Genomic DNA, 10,741 nt, shown 5'->3' on the forward strand with positions numbered 1-10,741 from the left:
ACTATAATTACAATAACTCATTCGATCATGTAATGCATTATAAGCTGCTACGGAAGACATAATTAATGCATAATTAATGCATTATAATGAATTACAAACGCGGGCTTCGAGTACAGCGCTACCGAGCAATCTTCTAAGAAATACAAGCGCATGAATATTTTTTGGATGATTAGCTTTCAGCACGCATTTGTACTTCTCTCTCTGTCCGCACCTTCCTCTCTTCTTACTGACAGTGGTCTCCACTTTCATCACGTGGAAATAATAAAGAGGTCAAGCAAATACCCCTCCTCGCGGGTGTTGATGGCGGGGATAAAGGAAGATGGATGTCCCCGGTGTCAACATCGCAGGTGTTTGCTTTTATGACCGAGCGTAGTCTGCAAGCAGTTTCTCATTACAATCCGGAGAGCAGGACAGCCTTCAAGACTCCTCCGTTCATACGGCGTTCCTCGGACTGTGTAATTTAAGAGACTAATTTTAGGGGCTAGCAAATCTGATTTTATTCAAAGCAGATCTACGTCAAACGGAGATTCACCGCTGTGGCCAGACTTCAGACCGAGCTTAGCGCTCTGCCTTTTTTGTGTTCTGCAAATCTTTCCACTTCACTAAAAGAGCTCACTTTCGGCAATTCCCCGTTTGGAGCCTGTAACACAAGAAGCAAGCAGTTCGAGGAGATAAAAGCCATCGACCCAAAGCTTGACTATGCGATGTTACTAAAGCCATATTGCGGAAGATGAAAAATTTCAATCGGTCAAAGAAGACGTGGCCAATGGACGCGACGGCATTTCGTTTTTCGAAGCGTCTAATAAAGCTTGAGCTAAACACGCGTACATAGGTGGATAGCATGGAACGTCACGGAGTCGTTGTCTTCTGGTCTCCTTGCGGGATTGGTTATTACACAGTGGTTCATCTTACATCAGCCAGCCTAATAAAGACGGCGCATTTAACTTCTGAACAGCCTCAAAGGGCAAAGGATTTTCTCTCCAGGTTCTCGGTCTGGGTTGATGCGCTGTTCCTTTCAAAACATCTGTAAAGAATTACGGCCTTACTATTAAAATTAAAATGGAAAACCTTGGCTCTGAGGTCAAGAAAAATAAGGACGGACTAACGAGGATGTTCAGCCTTTCGCTTTGATGATCTGCATCATCCCAGCGCGGTGGTCAGTCGACTGCTGCTGACCGTTAATTAAAGGTTTAAATAATCAACATGTGCAATTTGTCCGTTGTGTCACATATATAAACTGCATGTTTGTACGGCTACTTGTTAAAGCCCTTATTTGGTTATACTTTGTTTTCATAGTCCACTTTAGGCATCATACTAACTACATGTCCACTAATTCTCATTCATTTGCAACGACACAACTGTCAGAGTAGACTGTTAGGGCAGGTTTAGGGTTAGTAAAATAAGCTGACATATACTTGCAAAGTTCCTGATAGTCAGTATGTAGCATGCTGTGAACTCATTAAGCAGACTTAAGCTAGTTGACTTAAGCTAGCTGCAAAGATATCAGTAACTTTTAAATGATAATTTAATGTGATATTGTCTTAAAACAGTTGACGTGAAGACATTGTTGAGATACTTTACAAAACGTAATACGAGATTGAGAGCGGGTCTTCATGTGCTATCCATTTAATAATAATAATAATAATATTAAGAAGAAGATGAAATATGGTCAATTGAAAAAAATTATACTATACTATTACTTTACTGTAGAGATAGGAAACATACGTTAATAGTCAAAATCATGAAGAGTACACCTGCTCTGGTCTGTGTACAGTAATTCCCAGGTTGAATGACATCTAATGATGTGTGTGTGTGTGTGTGTGTGTGTGTGTGTGTGTGTGTGTTCTCTCATAACAGCCGACAGACAGTGATAGCGATGAACCAGTGACTGGATATTTAGGCCTTTGCAGCTGTATGGAGACCAAAGTTGAATATCAAAATCAAAAATTAAAAGCACAAGAAATAAAATGACTGTAAAGTTTATTAATAACAGTGTTATCATTTTCTAGCCATTGGTCTTCAAGCAATAATGATTCAATAAAAGCGTTTTTTTTACTAAATAACGTTTTCGCTGAATTATTAACTCTTTAAATGTTTTTGCTTTTGCAAGAACTTTCGTTAATAGTGTAAATCACAGTCAAACTTAACATATTAACAAGATAATCCGGAACCCGAAAGAGATTTGCATTTAGCGTAATGTGATATTATATGCCAGCAATAAGACTTCGCCCTTGTTTTGATCCGTACGCGTTCCCTTTTTCAATCCACATGACCGGACAAGTACACTAGACTAGCGCACCAGAGGTGGAGGCGGCTGAGCCTGTCGCCCTCGAAACGACCTCTCTCCTCCCTTTCTCTGATTATCATCTCTAATGAATAGCTGTGTGTGGCTGAACGATAGCGATCATGTCAAGGAGGGCAGGGTTCAGGTCTCAGAAACGAATCGCAGCATTCCATCTTAACCATCTGGATGTCTTCCATAATGCCACACACTCGCTGATTGTGCTTGTAATGGACCTACGCCGAAATCAAACTTGGCACGACGCGAGCGTTCTTGGCCGCGTCCCCCGTTGCTCTGCGTGTGAGGCGGCCCGTATCGGGAGCGCATGCGCTGCTCGTTGTGTGTGCTGCGTTCTGATGCGAGACGGAGATAGGACGCGGAGCGTGTGTGCAAGATGTGTACCATGATGCTTTCTTTTGCAAGGTGCAATAAATACATGCAATATTTTGCTATGCCGACAACGCATTTATTTAGTTATTTATTTATGGTTTAGCTGGAAAAATCTCTTTTTGTATCTATGAGGTCAAAATCGGCCCAAATGTCTGCGCTTAAGAGGAAAGCTTATCGTGAACATGGCCAGAGACGAGGGGTAATTAGCGGTGCTCTGCGCTGATATGGCAAATGATGTTTAATAGCTCTTGAGACCGTTAGGAGTTTTGGTGACTGCGCCGGTAATTGATGTAAAACGCTGCTGAGATACTGAGATGCCGAACCGCAATCCATCACGCGGTGGCTGCCGTCATGTCAGGGTGTGTCACAGATGTAATTATTATGTCAACTTAACTTGTGATTCAAACTGAACTTTAAAAGGGAATTTATACCTACGTCTTGATTTGCCCTCGAGGGTACACGGATGCATAATTACTCCTGTCACATTTTGACAAATCCCTGTGATCGTCGTCTCTATTACTTTGACGGAGGCTGCCGCGATCAGTCACATCCTTTTGCTGTCACTGTCTGAACGGTTGATTGATATCTCAATGAGCGTCACTTATAATTATCGTGTCAAAATAATATGTACAGAGGAATATAATTTACTGTTACATTCAGCCTTGTGGCTGTAGTCGAACAAGTGTCAGAAATAGCCATATCGAGGGCCAAAGTGAATTTTTTTTTCTAACCACACATTAACTATAACTAAGTACCTACCTGACTAACTAAATACATATAAACATTATGCACAATGCACAAAATATAATGATCATAATAAAATATAAGTTGTAATAAAAAGTAAAAAAAAAAAAAAAAAAAAAAAAAAAAAATTATATATATATATATATATATATATATATATATATATATATATATATATATATATATATTTTATTTATTTATTTATTTATTTATTAAAAAAAAAAAACACTTAGCTTACAATATAATATTTCAAATCTGTTAAATTTAGTTATTTAAATGTTCACATGTTTCCACATTTGTCTTGTAAATATCTGAAGCATTTTTGCTCTGGGGCCTGGTTAATTTCTCTCCTGGTTTTGTCAATATTGAAAAGTTTAATGCAAAAATGTATCCAATTATTTCATTGTAAATGAAGTCAATGGCCAAAACACACACACACAACACACACACAAAAAGTCTTTAATTCATTTCAACATTACTTTTTTGAAACGTATTTTGACAATGAATAAGCATAGCTGTAACGCTCCTATTGAGGACTGAGCAGGTCAATGTTTCTAATCCTCTGAGTGAAAAATGCGACCTGCTGGCACAAAGCTTGTTCTTTTCTTAAAGCTGAGAAACCCTAAAAGCTTCCTACCTGAATCCTTTATCCAAATATTGAGAGAGACCCTCTTGATATTCTAGCTCACCGCTGTTTACCCTGAGATTCCAGGGATTAACGCATCACTAGTCATTCCTTCGGAGAGAGTGAGGATAAGCTTTCGCACGTTTCACCTGTTTAGCTGAAACTGGACAACCGTGTAGAATAAGAAGTAGAGATTAATTGCAGTTAAAGGGGAGAGAACAAAGGACCTCCTTTTAGAGGTGGAAAAGGCATTTAGCGATGCATGATATTGAAGCAAAAAATAAATAATGAATGTCAGGATATAAAGTAGTGGTCTCACTAATACTAGCATGCATATTACGGTAACACTTTATATTAGGGTCTCCTAACTAGTTGCTTATTAGCACGCATATTACTAGATTATTAGCCATTTATTAATACTAATTAAAGCATATTAATGCTTTATTCTACATACCTAATCCTACCCAATACCTAAACTTAACAACCACCTTACTATTAGCGGCAGATTAGAAATTTATTGAGGGAAAAGCTGTAGTTAATAGTGAATAAGTGTTCCCTGATATAGCTAGCATGTCGGCTGTTTTAAAGTGCATTTATAAAGTGCATATTAAGGCCTTATTTTTAAACTTTAGTTTGATTAATTGTGCCCAATACCTAAAGTATCAGTAGTCTGATAAAGTGTGAACGTTCTAAGCAAGGTTTTTCTGGGACTTCTGTTCTGATTTCTCCATCTGTGGAAAATTGTAGACCATTGGCTGACTAACCTCCCTTGAGCGCAACCACCCCCCCGCTGGGTTCTGATTTATTCAGTTCTGTGATTTACTTGATTTGGCGAATATACTTTTGAGTATATTGATATAGTGCTCGGTATATTTATACATATGATGAAATACGGTTAGTCAGCGTTTGACTTCCTCTTTGGATCGTACGTGTTTGTTGACCTGAACTTCTCTCTGTTGGGGAAAGCACAATGGGCAGCCTATTCACAACAACTGACCCCTGCAGCACGTCCTGCCATAATGGAAAGTGTCCGCTTCCAGCAGATGCCTCGCGGGAGTTTGGAAGGGCCGTTTTACCTGACCCCAGGCTCTTGAGCTCATGAGGCTGATGGTGTAGGAGATACATGATGCGTGCAGGTAGGACGTCGCCGAATGGGAAATGGAAAGTGACGGAAGATTTAATGGATTTCAACTCAGTAGAAAACACATCCTGGGATTTTCTTCCACCCCAAATTGCGCGCTGGTTTTTTATTGCGAATAACGTGATACGTTAACATTAGCTTGCAAGAAAAATGCCGTTATCTGTGATTAAGTATGGAAGACTGGGGGATGCATTTCCCTTGTCATACACTGAGTGGCAGGAGATCTGTAGTGAATTTTTTCCTCTTGTGGTTGGTCTTTCTCTCCAAGGCCATTTCGTCTAATGCATCTCAGCTGCTTCGACTCCCATTGTAACATATACCAAGGACTCAAAATCAACTGCCATAGCACTGGAACTGTTTTTCATTTCATTGAGTCAAAGTGTGATGGCTCTTCTACTGTAACATTTTCTTTTCTCAAAGGCAGGGGAATGCCAATGATTCAAAGCACTTTTAATTGAAATCATGTTTCTTATACTGTCTAATTTTAGTGTCGCATCTTAAAACTGATTCGTTTGTGTGAGCGAGATTGATTAGGCATAGTGGCATAATCTAGTTAGCTAAGGGTAGGCTATTAAAAACGTCTCATAATTTTTTTTTTTTTTTTTATTTGAGGAAAAAAGAAATTGAGAGCGCTGGTGTTTGTTTTTGTTTTATTTGAGAGGTGTCCAACCCTGCATGCACCATGACCTACGCTACCATTACTCATCTTGAAAAGCTTAAATATACACACCTTTATAAACTAGACACGACTTTTCAAAATATATATATGAGTTATGAACCTCCTCCTCCTCCTCCCACATCTAGACAGCTTTCGCATTTGACATTACTGAAAAGGAATTTGTTATCCAGGGATCCTGCGCTCCTTCAACGGCCGCGGCCGCGTACGGCACTGCTGGTTTTCCAAGCAGATGAATCCTCCTTATGAATCAGAGCTAGGTTTCAGGCCAGGAGTGAATGTGTGTGTTGGACTAGGCTGCACATTTCTGAAGACCACACAGGTTTCCAGCCTGACGTCCAACTCTCTCTGCTGCCCTCCATCTTTGTCTTGACATGTCTCTATGGAAATGAGGTCACAAGTTCAACAGCAGCAGGGGGATGGACAAGACAGAAGCCCGGGCAACCTGCAAAATACCCGCCACCGAAGACAGAAACACTGTCTATGCCTCTGTTATCTTTGAAAGCAGCGGTAAAATACATTAACATAGCATACTGTTACCAGGACAAACAGTAAGATGCTATAAATGCTCTAACACCTTCTATGAAGCTTGAAATTTACAGTGTATTACAAGAGTATTCTTATTTCGATATAATGCGATCCGATACAATGTCGTTTTTTTGGTAACGTTCTATGAAACAATTGAGTGAATCTTGTACCATCTCATTAATAATCATAAAAAACATATTTGTGGCTATATCCTTTAAAAGTAGCGCGTTTCATACAAACATAAACCACTTCAGAATAGGGAACACTTAACAACAACTATTCTAGAGGTGTGCATGCTAAAAAGCAACTAGTCAATATACTCTAAAATAAAGCGTTGCCAAACATAGAAACATCATTTACAGAAACATATGAAATCATTATATTTACTTTCAATAAATGTCATTTTTCTATAGCTATTGTATGTATCATATCCTGATATTGAGGTAAACAGGAAACACTCGTAAGATCAACAGTGGGTTAAATGTTTTTTGTTGTTTTTTTTAATTCTGAAATAGTATTTTAATGAGTATTTCGATAATCTATTTTAAAATCAACTTTGAAATATATACAGTATAAGAAAATCCATTATAGATATACAGACTTATTATTAATGTTAGACAGATGTCTCGATTAGCCCTAAGTCACGCCTACCGGCGATTCACACAAAATTCATTTAACCTGTCCTTGTGGATATTTACGTCTGTGGCAGGGTAGTCTGTGCGTTGACCTTTGACCTCACACTCCCTAAAGAGCCTCTGCACAACTCCCCGCTCCCTCGTATCCTCACACAAATATACACGCAAACAAGTCGTTTCATTATCAGCCGAACACCCACGAGAACAAGCGGAAGAGTCCACAGAAGGAGATGAGAGAGGAGCGAAATGTAGACGCTGGTGATCTCATCTGAAGCGCTGAGGTTTTACCATTATAAATGAATTCCCACCATGTTGTGCCATAAATGACCTCACCAGTCATGCTGCTGCAGTAAACTAAACTAACAGGAATGTGCAGTAAGAAAAACAGAGCATGTGGCGAGGAGCACCGCAACGGGATGGGGAACTGCCTGCCGGGGGTGCGTTAATGCCGCTCTGTTAAACCATTGTCCCCTCGACGTGTGTGAGCGTGTGTTTGACCACGGCGGTAACCAAGATGCCCCGTCTCACCCAAGAACATCCCAAGCAGCCTCGGAGGAACCACTCCCTCTGCTGTGAAAAGGGACTTCCATATGCACTTGGACTTCCAGTGGCCTTCTAACCCAGAACAGATGTCCACAGTAAAAGGCGCTGATCCGCAGAGGCCCCTTCGGCGTGCCGCCGGGGCCAGATCCTGGACGGTATGCTGGTGGAGAGCCGGGCCAGTCAGCACCTGATCAAACTGCAAGGTTTACAATAAGGAGGTGTAAAAGCATCTCCCCGTGCGCTCCTGGACCAGAGGCCTTTCAGAAACAGCAATATTTTAGAGTCTAATTGGGTAGAGCAACAGACTTCGGGCTCCCGAGGGACCACTGCGTGAGCTGTTACAACCCACCTCCTGTTACAAGCTCGGCTGCCGCATAATGACCTATCAACTGTCTCTTACGATCTCTCTGGAGGAATAAAAACGTACCCTCCACTCTAATATATAACGTAATGTCTTTATTTCTTTTTCCCCTTTGGTTCCATTTATGCGTTTAGCATTTGATATATAACATCCTGACAGCCCGTCATAGCTCGTATTTGTTGGGGAAGTGGGTTGCTCTTTATTTTGATAGTCCACTTTAGACATTCTACTAACTTCAAGTAACTTTGCAACTCCAAGTCAACTAACTCTCATTAGAGTATCGCGGTCAGGGTTAGCAGGATAAGTTGGCAACCATCGAATTGCAGATATTCGGCAGTCAATCTACTAATACTCTAATGACTGCTAGTTGGAGTTATTATAACTTAAAATTGACTGTACAAATAAAGAGTTACCGGGAAGCGAGGTGCCATTCTGGTTAGCGTAATGCAAAATCTATTTAAATGACTTCCATATCTCAACGTTGGCATCAAATGTCAACAGATTTTGTTTTGTTCATGCGAAATAAGGAATTCGGCTAAAGCAAAAGACAAAAAAAGGAAGATAAACACTATTTCAGGGGTCTGTCATCTCACGAACAAGCTGATTGTCATCATTAATGGCGCATTAACAAAAGACACAAACTAAGAAACCAATGACGGCCGGGCATGCGATTTGGTTTAAAGGGTGGTCTCTTTAGATCGGCCAACGAAGCGAGTTAAAGACTTGTTCACATGCTATTAAACAATATCCAGGTCAGATAAGTTTGGTAATCTGCTCAGTATGCACAAAGTTTATTTTGCAGAGAAAGCTATAACAACCTAAGCTAATATTTACAAAGAAACCGTAGCCAAATAACCGGTCTTTTTCCCAGAACTGCTGGCAAATCTGTTTAAACTCCTACAAGAGCATCGTCGTTCGTGACACGCGTCAGTGTGTCTATCAGTGTCCTTAAATTAGTCATATTTCCCCCTGCAGTGTTTCCAGATTCCCTCAATGGACGCCTTGGTGGTCCCGCCGTTGGTCACTATTAAAATGACATTATTTTTCTTCCCCTTGACCCCTGGCGATGTCTACAACATGCTGATGCCCTCTCCTGGAAACGGCAGCTGGGTGTAGTTAGCGAACAGGAAGCAGCTGTCAGACGCGGTGCTCGGGCCGTTCCCGGGCCCGTCCTCTGCAGGTTTGTTTGCAGGACATGCGTGATTTGGGCACGGACACTCTGCTGGCAATGGACCGGGGGAATACTTGTGCGCACGCAGCGTACGCTCTCAGCGTGGCAGAATAGGACCAGCAGAAAAGCTGCCCGTGTTGACTCCTTTTCTGCAAGTCCTTCCATTCGATTAACATTCACAGGAATTCTGTGCTGTGCTATTTTTAATACTCGCCTCTAAATGATCAGCATTATCAAACGTTTGCTGAAAAATCCTGATGTGTCAAATATGATACACAACAAAGAACACATGTAGCATGACCTAGCAACACCGAACCTTTTGAAATCAGGCATTACTTTCTGCACAGACACTCATTTGGTGCTGAAATGACATGATGCACTTCCATGCCTTTTAATATGAACCCAGATGCATCCTCTGTGCAACAAAATTTAGATATATTTTATAAATGAAATACTTTTGTCAAAAAAAAAACATTTGCACCTCAGTACTTATATGTGTGAGAAAGTGCATGGCAGAAGGCAATAACTGTCTTTTTAAAGTTTTCTTTGAGGGGAAACGGTCATAAAAGACAGCCTGTAATTGTGAGAGACGGGATCCAGTAAAGGGCACATCTACCAGAATGATTTCATTTGGTTTTAATTTGGCACAATCTCTCACCAACCCTTTGCTCCAGTGGATCATCTGACTCGTTACTCGCTATGGAGAATGTCTAATGAGGGGCAAAAATCAAACCTTAAGGTAACCGGACACTATACTGTACACTGTAAAGACCTGTCAGCCGCCCGACCCACGAAGAGCTTCACTGCCTGATCAAAAGATGGTCGAGACTCTTTAAAATTCCTCTTCTACAGTTAAATTTAATGCAGACTCATTAGGCGATATACAAGAGATTAATGTGCAATTAAATGCGATCCATTGGTAAAATAACCAATTTTTTATACGCTCACTTTCCAAAAAATGTAGGTTGTGAGACAACTACACATATTGTTTTTCTTTTTATTTAATTATATTATTAGTATTTTTTTTTATTAGTCTAACTTGCTTACCGGCGAAAGCGGAGGCTTGCGATCATTTCGAGAAATTAAAAAAGCTTCGATTTTTATTCATTTTCCACTGTCGTTCATGACGTTACATTACTATTAGACAGGAGGATTTGTTTAGGGGACGGGAAGCAACCGCGTCTCGTTATGGGACTAATTTTAGTTTCAGGAAAAGATGTTTGGGACTTTTGGCTCAGAAGCCATCGGCCGAAGCGCCTGTTCTGTTTCAAAGTTGTAAGAAATGGAAGTCGTTCTGATTTTTAGCGAACTCAAAAGAAACAATTTACAGCATGTACAAAGAAACTTCAAAAAGTGCCTTATCAGAACAGGCATCAAACATGAGCGATTCCACATGAAACAGCAACGCAGTGTTTACAGTAATTAGGGAAATAATTATTGCATTTGTATCGTACAAACAAATGAAAAGCTATTGCGAAGCCATACTTTTTCAGCGCTCAAATGCACAATCTATTCAAGACCTTTCAAACTATTTTTTTGTTAGGTTTTAAAAGGTCATCCAGCCTATAGATTCACACTTTCTCTTTAAAGTAAAGAATTAACTGCAACAAATATGCTTTTTACTGTAAACTGTACTAGTAACACAA

This window comes from Puntigrus tetrazona, chromosome 17 (assembly GCF_018831695.1).
Source record: "Puntigrus tetrazona isolate hp1 chromosome 17, ASM1883169v1, whole genome shotgun sequence".
In the NCBI taxonomy this organism is placed as follows: Eukaryota; Metazoa; Chordata; class Actinopteri; order Cypriniformes; family Cyprinidae; genus Puntigrus; species Puntigrus tetrazona.